Genomic DNA, 14,964 nt, shown 5'->3' with positions numbered 1-14,964 from the left:
ATTATCATAATAAACAAGAGTAGCCTGCCGGAGAGGACAATGTAGCTCTAAAAGAAGATTGCAGAGCCAACATGCCTCAGAAAAAACATTTGCGACGCCCCTGTATTCTGCCTCTGCACTTGATTTGGAGAGAGTATGCTGACGCTTAGATGACCAAGAAATAAGGTTATCACCCAAAAAGCAACAGTAACCGGAAGTGGAGCGACGAGTGTCTGGACACCCGCCCCAATCTGCGTCAGTATATGTAATCAAGGTTTTAGGAGCCGAAGGATATAAATGTAACCCATGATCAATGGTACCCTGAATGTATCGAAGAATACGCTTCAATGCATCATAATGAGCCACTCTAGGATCATGCATGAATAATCAGACCTGCTGAACTGCATAAGCTATATCAGGGCGAGTAAAAGTGAGGTACTGTAAGGCACCTGCAAGACTGCGATAGAGTGTTGGATCATGAAACTGAGGTCCGACATCTGCACTTAGTTTGGATTGAGTATCCACTGGAGTTTGTGTAGGTTTGCAACTGCTCATACCTGCACGTTCAAGAATTTCCTGTGCATACTTTTGCTGTGACAGAAACAAATATGAAGGTGTACGAGTAACAACAATACCCAAAAAATAATTCAATGGACCTAAGTCAGTCATCGGAAACCCGTTCCGTAGGTGAGAAATAATATTCTCACGCAGTTTATCTGAGGAAGTAACCAACACAATATCGTCAACATATAGCAACAAATATGCCATATCATTCCCATGCCGGAAGATGAATAAAGAATTATCCATTTTAGCAATGACAAACCCCATCTGCAATAGATAGTTAGCAAACCGCTGGAACCAAGCCCTTGGAGCTTTTTTGAGGCCATATAAAGCCTTGCGAAGTCTGCAGACATGTCATGGAAATCTCTTATCAACAAACCCAGGGGGTTGATGCATATAAACACACTCATTCAATTCACCATGCAAAAAGGCATTTTTCACATCAAGTTGGTGAATAGACCACTTACGAGCCATAGCCAAACTCAACACCGTTCGAATAGTGGCCGGCTTAACACCGGACTAAACGTTTCATCACAGTCAACACATTCAATCTGAGACCTGCCATCACAAACTAAACGAGCTTTGTGTCTTTCAAGATCACCATTAGCTTTTAATTTATGACGAAATAACCACATACAATTAACAATGTTCACCCCCGTAGGCCTTGGAACCAAATCCCATATCCCCGTTTCAATTAAAGCACTATATTCATCACGCATCGCAGCATTCCAATTTGGGTCGGAAAGAGCTTGTTTGTGATTTTTTGGAAGTGGGGAACGAGTAATAGCGGATAATGCATATTTTGGATTTGGTTTGGAAATCCCATGTTTGGATCGGGTTTGCATTTGTGGAGATAGAGGCAAAGGCGAGGTCGGGATTATTTGAGGTATGCCACGAAGAGGGGGTGGTGTTTATGTGGGTGTTGGGTGTGGAGAAGGAGCTGGGCTGATTTGTGTTGGGCTGCTTGGCTGGATAGATGGGCTCGGTGGTGAGTAGGGATGGCAATGGATCTGGACCCGGCCCGGATCCGTGGATCCAGATCCGTTTTTCACGGATATGGGTCTTCAAATTTTGGACCCGACGGATCCTGGGCGGATCCGGGTCCCTTGGAAAAAAACGGATCTGGGTTCGGATCTAAAGGTTAGACCCGGACCCAGATCCGTTTACCCGTTTATATTTCCCTTGAAAGAAAATTCCTAAATTTACTAATTAAATGGCCCAATACCTCAGCCCAAACATCTCTCAAAGATAGAAAATTAAAACACTCAAATTATAATACTCTCTCTCTCCATATTCCCTAGTAGTCCTAGTACAGCAGTACCCAAAGTCTCAAACCCTAAATTTCTCTCTCTCAACTAATACCTATACCCTCCATTGAAGTCGGCGACTAAAGCAATCCTCAGTTCAGTATGCACTAAGAGGAGCTTCTCTGACGAACGCATCCCTTCAGTTTCTCTAAATCTAATTTGGGTTTTTGATAATTAAAATTGAAATGACGAATTCGATGCCATTTTTGTTGTTGTTGTTCGATGTCGATTGTGTTTGACAGCAGAAAGAGACTATGCTAAGCCTCTTGGGTATAGGAATATGGTAAAAAGGGGAAGAATGGCGGCAATAAACACTAGTAGAAAAAAGCAAAAAAGCACCGCTCAATGGCCACCGGTTTTCGAAAACCGGTGGCAAAAAATAGGGGGAAAATGGGCGGGGTTTTAAGGGATTAGTATTGCCACCGGTTCAAACCGAACCGGTGGGGAAAATATTAATCCCACCGGTTCAAACCGGTGGCTTTTTAAAATAATAAAAAAAAAACGCCCCCCTCCTTATAAACCCCTAACCCTAACAGCTCCTCCTTCTCTCTCCCCTCTCCTCCTTCTCTCTCCTGTCTCTTTCTCTCTCCTCTCTGCGATTTTCCTCCTCCCCTCCTCTCCTCGTTCTCAATCTCTCCTCCTACTCTATTTCTCTATCTCTCCTCTCTGCGATCCTCCTCTTCTCTCTCCTGTCTTGTTCTCTTTCTCTCTCCTCTCTGCGAATTGAACACCACCGCCACTGAACACCGCAGCCACCACCGCCACTGAACACCGCAGCCACCAAGCCGATCATCAACAACAAGTCTTACTGGTCATATTCTCGCACTTTATCTCTCCTCGTGATGAAACCATAGGTTTTCAGGTCAAATTCGACCATGAAAACTCTAGATCTAGAGTTTTTATGGTCGAATTTGGCCTCGTAAACCTAATTCAAGGTATGGAGAGTCGTCGAATGAAGATTTGTGTGTTTTTTTCAATTTTTTTTTTCATTTTTTCTGTTTTTGGGTGGTGGGTGATTTGATGGTTTATTGTGGGTGGTTTTTGGTGGGTGATTGGGTGGTTTTCGTGGGTGTTTGGGTGGTTTTTCGTGGCTGGTTTGTGGTTTTGGTTAATTCGGTGGTGGGTTGTTAGTGGTGGGTTGTGGGTTGTTAGTGGTGGGTTGTGGGTCGTGGGTTGTGGGTAGTAGGTGGGGCGTTGGGTAGAGTTTTGGTTAGGTTATGGGTTCGGTCAGGGTTTGGGTGGGTTTGGATGGGTTCTGGTGGCGTGAGGTGAGGGCTGGGGTTGGAGATGGTGGTGTGGGGTGACGGTTGGTGGTGGTAGGAGGTGGTGGGTCGTGTGGGGTGACGGTTGGTGGTGGTAGGAGGTGGTGGGTTGGAGATTTTTGTATATTTATGTAATTTTGTAGATTTATAATTTTATATATATATATTTTTTTTTTTGAAGCAGATTTATAATTTTATATAGATTTATATAATTTATGTATGTAATTTTGTAGATTTATGTATGTAATTTTCCCAAATTTATGTATGTAATTTTTGCAGATTTGATTTTTATATGTAATTTTGCAGATTTGATTTATGTATATTACATAATTTATGTTTATTATTATTAAAATTTAATGTATCCTGATTTCAAAGTTAAAAAAAAAAAAAAAAAAAAAAAAAAAATTTTTTTTTTTGGGACAGTATTGCCACCGGTTAACCGGTGGCAATAATATTTAATATCCAAATTAAAAAAAAACCGGGAAATAATATTGCCACCGGTTAACCGATGGCAAATACTTGTTTTTGCCACCGGTTTTGAACCGGTGGCCTTTCTTGTGGGGTATTGCCACCCCCCCACTGGCCACCGATTCAAAACCGGTGGCAAAGGGGGGTTTTGAACCGGTGGCCAACCCTTTTTTTCGCCTAGTGAAAGGAAAATGGGTGATGATGTTGTTGGTAGCAATGAGAAATTTGTTGCTAAAGTTTCTACTGACATTTTGTTTTTTCAATTTAAATTGTTTTTATTCAATTTAATTATAATATTATATGTTCTAGAAGTAGTCTAGAACCTTATACGAAGTATAAAATGCAAACCTTTAATTTTTCACTAATAATTGCCTATTAATATTATTTTTCTTTAAATTTTTTTTTCTATTATTCTTTAAGATCCGTTTTGGACCCGTTTTAGACCCGGATCCGGTGGACCCGTCGGATCCGGATATGGGTCTCCATTTTCCAGACCCGACGGATTCGGGGTGGATCTGGATCCACAGTAGAGAAACGGATCTGGATCCGGGTCTTAAAGGACCCGGTCCAGATCCGACCCATTGCCATCTCTAGTGGTGAGGGAGGCTCGGCAGTGGGCTGATATGTGGAGCACAAGGGAGTTGGGCTCGTTGGTTGATGGGGTAAGCCGAGCTGGGCTGCTGGAGATTGGGTCAGTGTGGTCCGTAGCCCAGTTGTGGCATTTTGGGGCGTGCCACAACTCGGTTGTGGACTGGGCTGCCTAGTTGGACGCATAGGAGGTTGAAGGAAATAATGCTGCAGCAAAGGTGATGGATCAGCCAAGGTGAGAAAATCATAATCTTTCGATTGAATATTAGTGATATTTTGAAATGGAAAAATGTTTTCATCGAAAGTGACATGGCGAGAAATTATGATTTTATTAGTATTAATATCCAAACACTTATATCCCTTATGGTCGGAAGGGTAGCCTAAGAAGACACATGGAGTAGAGCGAGGGGCAAGCTTATGAGGCATGGTTGTCGATAAGTTTGGGAAACAAAGACACCCAAAGACTCTAAGATGTATATAGGGCGGAACAACCCCAAATAAAGCTTGGGCCGGAGTGATTTGATTGATTGTTTTGGTAGGAAGTATATTTAGTAAGTAAGTGGCCGTTTCTAAGGCAAAATGCCAATAGTACGAATCATGCGTTCGGCTTTGCCATTTTGTGAGGATGTATGTGGGCAAGAGAAGCGAAAAACCAATCCATTTTTGACAAAAAATAATTTGAACGGGTCATTTTCAAACTCACGACCGTGATCACTTTGAAATGATTTTATGGGACGGTCAAATTGAGTTAGAACATATTGTCGAAAATTTAGAAAGGTTTGGAAAGCTTGAGACTTGTACACAAGAGGAAAAGTCCACACATAATGAGTATAATCATCCAATAGAACAAGATAGTATTTATGACCCTTATCACTACGAATAGGAGAAGTCCACAAATCAGCATGAATAATATCAAAGGCAGAAAAAGTAGTACTATTGGAATTATGAAAAGGCAAACGAGTATGTTTTCCTAATTGACAACCTACGCAAAGAGTGGATTCAAGCTCCTTATTACAATCAATCAAATTTTTACTCCTAAGAAAGTTAAAAGATGGTGCCCCGGGATGTCCTAAGCGGTTGTGCCATGTGGTTGGAGACAGAGCTGTGAGAGAAGTGGCTAGACAAGCTGATGGTGTTGTGGTCATTGGATAAAGGTCCCCGGTACTATTGCATCTGGTTATTAGTTTCCCCGTTCGAAGATCCTTCACAGAAAAACCATTGGGATCAAACTCAATAGACACGGAATTATCAGAAGTAAATTTTCTAACAGAAATTAAATTTTTGATAATTTGGGGAGCTTAATAAACATCACGTAAGGCAAGAGATTTATTTGCAATATTAGAGTGACCATAACCCGTTATTGGAATGCGTTGACCGTTACCCACTTGAATATAATTAGAGGTGCTTAAATTAAATAGGGGTAAGAGATTACCGACATTGTTTGTCATATGGGACGAGGCTCCGGAATCCATGTACCAAGATGGATCATAGTTTTGAAATCCCATCGTTGCAAATGCATTGCCTAGCTCTGTCGGTGTCATGGTTGAGCCATACTCCGAGCTTGAATTAGCAAAACCGGGTTGTGACTGCTGTGGTGGCCCAGAGAAATGGGCCTGAGAGGGTCTGCTTTGCTGTTGGGCCATGAACCTAGGTCTTGGAGGAGCCCATTGCTGCTGTGGGTATGGGCAGGGTGCAAAGCCCCATTGAGGAGCTTGTTGTTAGGCCTGGTTATTACCAGCCCAAGGAACGTTACCCCAAGACGGAGCTCCCTGCTGCTGCTGTGGCTGGGGTTGCTGCTGCTGTGGAGCCGTTCCCCGGCCACGGCCACCGGCGCCGCCACCCCTGCCGGCTGTTGACTGCTGCTGCTGGGCTGGGGTTGCGGTGCTTGTTCCAGAATTAGCCGTGTTGGAGGTTTGAGCCACAAAAGATGAGGCTTGAGCAGTGGTGTCATTAGCACGTCTCGATTCCTCAAGTAACAAGCGAGAACGAGCAACCTCGAATGAGGGAAGAGGGTCAGTTTGCTGTATCATATCAGCAACCGTATCAAAATCGGTGTTGACAAGTCCCGAGACCAATCGAATAACCAATTTTTGCTCCGACATCGGTTGATCAACATTGGCCAGTTGATCTTTTAAATTCTTCAATTCACGACAATATGAAGAAATATCTGAAAAATTTGAGAGATGTAAGGCATTGAACTGATTTTCAAGATAAACGGCTCTAGTAGTTTTATTATCTTGAAAAATTGCCTTGAGCTTGTCCCAAATCTGTTGAGCCATAGCGCCCTTTTCTATAACTGTTTCAAGCAAATCCTTGGAGATTGTGCTATAAATCCAGTTCTTGATAATGGAGTCAAGTCGTTTCCACATCTCATCCGATATATCCGTCGGTTTAATTGTTTTAGGGTCAATATGATCAAGAACATTGTACGCATGTGTGTGACACTCAAATAATTCAACCCAATTGGAATATTGGACTTTCTCTCGATCAAGAATAAGAGGAAATACATTCTTGATGTTATTAACACCTAAAGCATGATGATAATCAGAAGAAGAAGAGGAAGAGGGTATTTCGTCATCTTTAGCCATGAGATTAGTGGCAGGAAGAAGTTAGGTACATCAAAAACTAAAACAAAATAATAGAATCAGGAAAAGGAATTAATTGATAAAGTAATCAATTAATGGCGGTGCAAAAGATCCTGCAAAAGCACTAATGAAGGAATTTCCTGAAGGAATTTCCGTGAAAAGAGGACAAAGATGGCTGCTAAAAAAATTAATTTGCGGAAGCTAGATCGTAACCTAAAACTGTGATACCATGTTAGATACTGTAAACTCCTCAGATTGAAGTCGATTTCATTAATCTCCATATATAGGGTTACAAGTGTGAGTCCTAATCACGTTAGGAAATCTCAAAAGATAATTACACAATATATACAAAATATATCCAACGTTAACAGAATATCTAGAATAATAATCCTATATTCTATCAAAAGTATTACATAGAGAAGAAATATAAAACCAACTAACACTAATTGCATAAAAGTAATCATGAGAGAAATAACGTATATATCATACTCAAATAAAACCATTGATGAAAGAAAAAGTATGTATAAGAGGCCCACAATTAAAACCGATTGCAGTTACAAAAACCATACTTAACTTATGCCATCAATAACAATCACCCATGTAAAAACAAGTAATTAAGAAATCATGATATAAATAAATAATCAATGCCAAAATTACTTAATTTCTTACCGCACATTCCCGTTTCCATGCATAAAAAGAACAAGGCAGTAATACTAACCGATATAATTTGCATAGATGTGAAACAATCCAAAATCACATCACTTTGAAATTATTAGTGGAACTTATCTTCAACATCTAATATAGCCATGCATATGAAACCACCATCTTCGTAAACTACACCCTTGAACTTATCCACAATCTGGAAATTTGATGTCAATTCCTTAACGGCTCCCATCTTTGTAAAGAATTATTACTTTTGGACTGTTGGGGATTTTACTTGAACAAAGGTCACAAAGATGAAATTGGAATTGAACAACAATAAACCTTTGAGGCGTGAACGGAATCACTTTCCCAAAAGTAATATTTCGACCCTTAAACGACACACCGAGTTTCACGAAATTCACTTAGGAGATACAACGAAGAAACAATCTTAATTATGTGTAGTATAATTATGATTCAATGTAAACAAGTTTGTGTAAATTGTGATGATGAACCTTGAAAAATAATAGCCAAACCAAGAGAATGAAAAGAAGAAAGTCACGTCCAACTTCTTTCACTTTCTTGTTTTTTCATTATATACATTCATGTATATAAATATAGAGCAAAACCAATTGTAACCAACCGTCACAATTAATTGAAGCAAAAAGTATTGTGTCCGAGCGGCAAAACACCACTTCAATTTCTTGTCTTATCTCTAATATTTTAACTCCCTTAATTATCCACATCTTAACCAATGCTAATTAAGAAAATCAAATCATTATATATATCACCAATACTCTAAATTTTCCTACAACTTGTTTTGTGTTGAAATGTGATATAAAGTTTAAAGTTGAACTTAGTAAACTTGAATTTGCAGAATAACTAGCAGTTAGTATTTGGGGATTTCCATGGAGCTGTTTTACTTCCTAGCTAGAGACATGGAGCTTGAAAAAGCCCAGAATTTGGACCTTAAATTCCAAGTTCCTGACATTGGCAAAGCATTTCAGGTATCTTAACATACCTTTTTAATTAATTGCCAAAAAAAAAAAACATACCTTTTTAATTGCCAAAAAAACATACTTTTTTCATTGAAATTTATTAAAGCTTAAGAGTTTTGATTTGATTTATTTGCTAATGCATGTGATAATTTGTACTTTAGAATAAGATTTAGTCTGTAGTCTATTGCTATGATATCGGTCAGTTTCTTTCTATTGATTAGCATTTGACATCGAATTTGTAGTATGTTGAATTGTATTGATGTGTGACTTGGCTGAAATGCTGCTCTAATGTGGCTCAGGATTTTATTGGAACCAGAGAAGCAGGTGATTGAGTTTCTTAGTGGTGCTCTTGCAGGAGCAATGACCAAAGTTGGTTTAGCACCTCCTGAAACCATCAGGTTTGATTTCAATTTCGTATAATCTTCATTGTTTTAATCTCTTTTGCTCCTATATTGCATTTGGATCAGTTTTGTTGATTGCAAGCAAGTTCAGCAAATGTGTTGGCAATTGTTCTGGATTTAAATGACAATTTTGTGACCTGAAGTTTTCTAATTCTTGCTGCATTGGTTCTTATCATATAACATTAGAAGTGCAAGAACTACTTAATACAACATGATGTAAATTGGGCTGTTCTGCATGCTGGAACATAGCTTTCATGAGGATTATAGCAGGATTATAAGGAATTTAGATGCTGTTTATAAGTCCACAACTCGTTCTGATTTATAATAGTTTCCGGCTTGTTGTCCATAATTTTTGCTGTCTGAGAATTTTTAGTTTTCGACTCATTAGTTCGTTTTATAGTTGGATAATAGTGTTGAACAAAGAGGCAATTACCTATACATCCTTGTTGCAGTGAGTGTTTTCCGTTTCAAGTTTTTTAAAACTAATGTAACATCATGATATTAGGACGAGAATGGTTGTTGGTGTTGGGTCTAGAAGCATAGCTAGAAGTTTCGTTGAGGTCTTTTAGCAGAAAGGATGGCAAGGTGTATGGGCAGGAAATACTATTAGCATGCTGCGTATAGTCCCTGCTCAAGCAATCGAGCTTGGAACATTTGATGGGTGAAGCGAACAATGACATCAACCCAAGAAAAATGGATCCGTGATGGAGACCCTAAGCTACAATTTGGCGACATCACTTCGACCTTTCCTCTCTCGTGGTTGTCTCCAATTGGTCTGGCAAGCGCTTCTGCTGGTATTGCTGGTACACTTGCATGCCATCCTCTCGAAGCTGTTAAGGTATATATACTAATGGCTTGCCGTCTGTCTAATTATCATTTCCCTTGATCTTTGTATTTGTTTGTGGTCATAAACATGAATTTATGAAAAGTCGTCATCTTAATTGATAGGCTGATCAGAAAGCCAGTTCTTTTCTTCAGTTAGTTTTGGGGATGTGATGAAAAATGCTGTCATTCTTGAATACCCGAAGAATTTGTTAAAATGTCTTAAATATGCTAAATATTATTCTCTGTTGTTTGTTCTTTTAAAATATTGGCTTCTGGCTTCTTTCTGGCAGGATTGATTGACTGTGAGACCTGATAATTACCCTAATCTAACAGTTGCTCTTAGTAAAATTTAAAAATATGGCGGTGTTCGTGCCTTGTATTCTGGTCTTGCTCCAACCCTTGTCGGGATGCTCCCATACAGCACGTCGTCTTTTTGTGTTGCACAGAATAAGAAAAAGTTTAGCCGTGTTGAGATGCTTTTGCTTGGAGCTGGTATGGGGTTGGTCTGGTTGTGGTTGTGGGTGAGGTAGTTGTCGGTGGTTGGTGTGGTCTGGGTATGGGGTTTGTCTGGTTTTAGGGTGGGTTTGGGTGGGTGGGGTAGTTGTTGGTGGTGGGTCAGGGATGGGTTTGGGTGGTCGGGGGCTGGGTCTGGGTTGGTTATGGGTGGTCAAGGGTGGTCAGGGTGGGTTTTGGGTGGATCAGGGGTGGGTCTAGGGTAGGTTTGGGTGGGTGGGGGTAGTTGTCGGTGGTGGGTCAGGGGTGGGTTTGGGTGGTCAGGGCTGGGTCTGGGTTGGTCATGGGTGGTTAGGGTGGGTCTGGGGTGGATCTAAGGTGGGTTTGGGTGGGTGGGGTAGTTGTTGGTGGTAGGTCAGGGCTGGGTCTGGGTTGGTTATGGGTGGTCTGGGGTGGGTTTAGGGTGGATCAGGGGTGGGTCTAAGGTGGGTTTGGGTGGGTAGGGTAGTTGTCGATGGTGGGTCAGAGGTGGGTTTGGGTGGTCAGGGCAGGGTCTGGGTTGGTTATGGGTGCTCTAGGGTGGGTCTAGGGTGGATCAGGGGTGGGTTTAGGGTGGGTGGGTGGGGTAATTGTCTGTGGTGGGTCTAGGGTGGTGGGGTAATTGTCGATGGTGGGTCTAGGGTGGTCGGGGGTGGGTTAGATCTAGATTTTGTGGTGTTGTGTGGCGTGGCGTGGTGGGTTGTGGGTGGGGCGCCTCTGGTGGCCACAATGGCTGCCAGAGGTGCCCTTTTTTTTAAATTTTTTTTTTTTTACTTTTGCGACGCTTTTTTCCTTCACAAAAAACTGTTTGCGACGGAGGAAAAAGCGTCGCAAAATAGAGAATTTTGCTACGCATCGAATTGCGACGGAAAATTCATAGCAAAGTCTTATTTCTGCGATAAGGGATCAGCTGACGGACATTTGCGACGAAATTTCCGTTGCAAAGTGGTTTTGCGACGGAATTTCACCACTTTGCGACGGGAAAATTCCGTAGCAAAATAGCGTTTTTCTTGTAGTGATATAGATTTTGTTTGTTATGTTTGGTAGGTCTTACAGCAAGTACAATTAGTTGCTCCCTTGAGGTTTGTAGGAAAAGGTTGATGGTCGCAGCACTACAAGGCAAATGCCGTCCGAACATGGCTGCAACACTTGCAGAAGTATTCGAGAAGGTGTAATGGGATTATATAGACTTATAGAGGTTGGGGAGCAAGTACTTCGAAAGTCATGCCAAACTCAAGCATTACCTAGATGTTTTATAAAGCCTGGAAAGACATATTACTACTTGAAAGACGTTTATAAGCATCCTCAAATACCTCAGCCCCTATTCAAAGAGGGGATGAGTCAAGATATCTTTCTTTTGGATCAACCAGAATTGTGCTCGTTAGCCATCTATTTCAAGCATTATGAGAGGCAGTGTATCATTTAAAAGGAGAAAAATCTAATCATTTAGTTTCTATAGGATTTAGGAGTTCAAATTACATTGACCGAGTTACTAATCTTGTTTCAGCTAAAACTTCTTTGTTAATTAAGAATATTTATAAAGTTGTTCTAATCATTCCATTTCTTGAAGCACATTACCCCCTGACCTGCATTTATATAATTAGTGCTTGGGGGATAAATTCCTTTTGTTTGCCATCTATAAAGTTATCAATTCATTTCCAAAGTTAACAATTGTCTTTTTAGCTTTCTACATTTCAAAAAATTATCTAGAGTTAATGTAATTTATTGGTAATTATAATCTTACTTTGCTAATACACATGACCTCGACACTAAGTTAACATCACTAAGGCCCCGTTCTTTAGAGCTGCTCTGTTCTGCTCTGCTCTGCTGAGCCCTGCTCTGCTTAAATCGAATCTGTTCTGCTCTACTCTACTCTACTCTACTCTATTTTCAAATAATAATTAATAATAACAATAATGATAATTAATATTCAATAATAATAATAATAATTAATATTGTATTGATGATAATAATTTATTTTTGAATAATTATAATAATTATTAATAAAATAATTTTAATAATTATTAATATTAATGATAATTAATATTTATTAATCATAATAATAATTAATAATAATAGTTATCATTATTAATATTTAATAATTCAAACTATTAAGAATTTATATTTAATAATATTATTAATTAATAAATTCTAATAATTATAACAATTCTTTCAAAAAAATAAATAATAATAATAATAATAACAATTAATAACAATTTCTTTTATAAACATTTGATATTAGAATCACAATGTGTAGAAACATTATATGTATGTGGGTATTGATTGTTAGTTCATTGAGTTCAATTATTTTTCAAATCTTTCCATACAATTTAAGAATTAAAAAAAATAGGTTGTTTTCAAGTAGTACTTTGTATATCATTATTATATTTAGGGTATAAAATATATGATTAAGACAAATTTATAAGTAAAATCATTATTACTCATTAAATCATTTTATTTTAAAATTTTTGTGAAATAAATATAAGTAAACCGTTGTCTTTTATCTTTCTACTATTAACATATGTTAAATATGGTATACATATATTTATGTTTTCACTCACCTAAATCAATGGTATATGCACTTAGTAATAGTAATAGTAATAGTAATAATAATAAAATTAATAATAGTATAAATAATAATAGTAATAATAGTAATAATAATAATAATAACAACATTAATAATAATAACATTAATAATAATAATAGTAATAGTAACAATAATAATAATAATAGTAATAATATTAGTAGTAGTAGTAATAATAATAATAATAATAATAATAATAATAATAATAATAATAATAATAATAATAACAACAACAACAACAACAACATTAATAATAATAACATTAATAATAGTATTAATAATAATGTTGAAATCTGCTCGGCTCTCTACTCTGCTCAGCTCGGCTCTGCTCTGCTCTGCTATCCTGAAATCTGCTCTGCTGAAATTTAATATGCTCTGTTCTGCTAACTCCTGCTCTGCTCTGCCTTGCCAAGAAGCTCAAAAGAAAAGGGCCTAAGTTTTTCAACAAATGTTAGTTATATGTTCATAATTGTAGGACATTGATGCTTATTAATCAATTTATATCCGATCTAAAACTAGTAATCAATAAGGTTTCACATAGATCTAAAACTAGTAATCGATAAGGTTTTTACATACAACATTTTAAAGGCAATTACATCTAATAGGCTGATATCCGTCCACATAATGATACATGGACTACTAAGTGCTTTTAGGATATACAATTTAGAGCATTATATTAAGAAGTTTCCAACTCCGCCAAAGCTATTAAACTTTGGGGAATGGGACAAGTCCGAATACATTCCATTGCAACACCCGTACCCCATCTTGCAACTAAGTGAGCGCGTTACCATTACGTCTAATATGTGAGAAAAAACAACTAGAAAATAACGTTCTATCCTTACACACATCCCTAATGATAAATTTGCACTGTAAACCAAAAAAAATTTACAGACTATATTTTTATCAAAAACTTTGGGATTGTAAAATAAATTCAAAAATATAGTATTTTCAACTCCATAAAAACTCCCTGACCAGAATTTTCAAAACTCAAATACGCTTTGGTCGCTTTCTCTCTCTTTCGTAAAAAAATGGCGGTTTCGGGCATTTGCAACGCTTTGCTACCTACACCAACTTCTTCGATTAAGAAGATTTCTGATGCTAAGATTACATTTCTTCCTACTCCAGCAAATCACAATGTAAGTTTTTTTTCTTCTAAGTAGTTTTTTTTTTTTTTTTTTTTTTTTTTTTTTTTTTTTTTTCCTAGGTTTTGTTTCTAGTAACTAGTAATTTGTGTAAAGAGAATGTAAATGGCAGTAATTGGTTGCCTATTGACTTTTCATTGCTTCAATATATGATGTGTACCATATTCCATCTCATCAAAAAGATTACAATGAATATACATGGAAAAGATCTTCCTAATCTAATATATATATATATATATATATATAAAGAGGAGTTTTGAGTTTTGAGATCGTCCACGTAAGACTCTGTATTGCCACGTAATTAGAAAAGTATAAGATTTTAGCCAACGTAGATGGAGATTGACACATAAGCAAAGTAAATTAACTTGACTTTATCTTTTTTATTATTTAATTTAAAATAATTTTTATAATCGAGTATTATCCAAATATCTATGGTGTCACGCAAAAATAAATAGATTTGATTAAAAAATATAAACAAGTCGTATATAGCACGGGCTTCATCTAGTTGTATATATAGCTCACTTAGTTTTTTTTATTGGGTTGTAATTATTGGGATTTTTTAAACCTCGGTACTTGACATGCATGTGACCGAGTGTGCCGGTAATACCTCTAATTTAGGCTTCTATAGAATTCAAATTAAACGTTGTATATTTTACTTTATTTCTTATTTTGATCCAAACCAACATATACAATCTCATGAGATAACTCACACATGCAAGTTAATTTTGAATTTTTACTAAAATTGGCAAAAAAAAAAAGTGGCGCCACCAACCTAACCACCCTCATAATCATCGCACATAGACAACCCCATTGCCATCAACCTTACCCTCTAAACCACCATTTCCCTACTCATAAACCCCCCTTCTTTCCCTATAAAACCCCTTAAAAAAACCCTCCTCCACCCTTGAAATCCCCAATTGTTCTTCCCTCACCCTCAAAATCGTAGCGATTAGGGTTTTTGAGGGTGGGGGAAGAGGTAGTTGGGGGTTTCATATATGTAGGAAGGGTTTTTCTAGGAGAAAAGGGATGGGTGGTTTCCATGTTGTCTAAGGGTGTGTGTAGTGGTTTCCAAGGTGGTCGAGGTCGTTTTGAAGGGGGATGTGGTGGTTTCATGAAGTAAGGAAGTGTTTTTG

General features: G+C 37.9%; 1 pseudogene; it reads left to right on the top strand.

Annotated features, from left to right (window-relative positions):
- The first annotated feature begins 6,845 nt into the window (after positions 1 to 6,845).
- On the top strand, positions 6,846 to 11,404 carry LOC145566273 (putative mitochondrial adenine nucleotide transporter BTL1; annotated as a pseudogene).
- Positions 11,405 to 14,964: the final 3,560 nt, after the last annotated feature.

This window comes from Chenopodium album, chromosome 11 (assembly GCF_948465745.1).
Source record: "Chenopodium album chromosome 11, dcCheAlbu1.1, whole genome shotgun sequence".
NCBI lineage: Eukaryota > Viridiplantae > Streptophyta > Magnoliopsida > Caryophyllales > Amaranthaceae > Chenopodium > Chenopodium album.
Note: the sequence above shows the minus strand (reverse complement) of the source record. Positions and strands in the feature narration are given on the sequence as shown.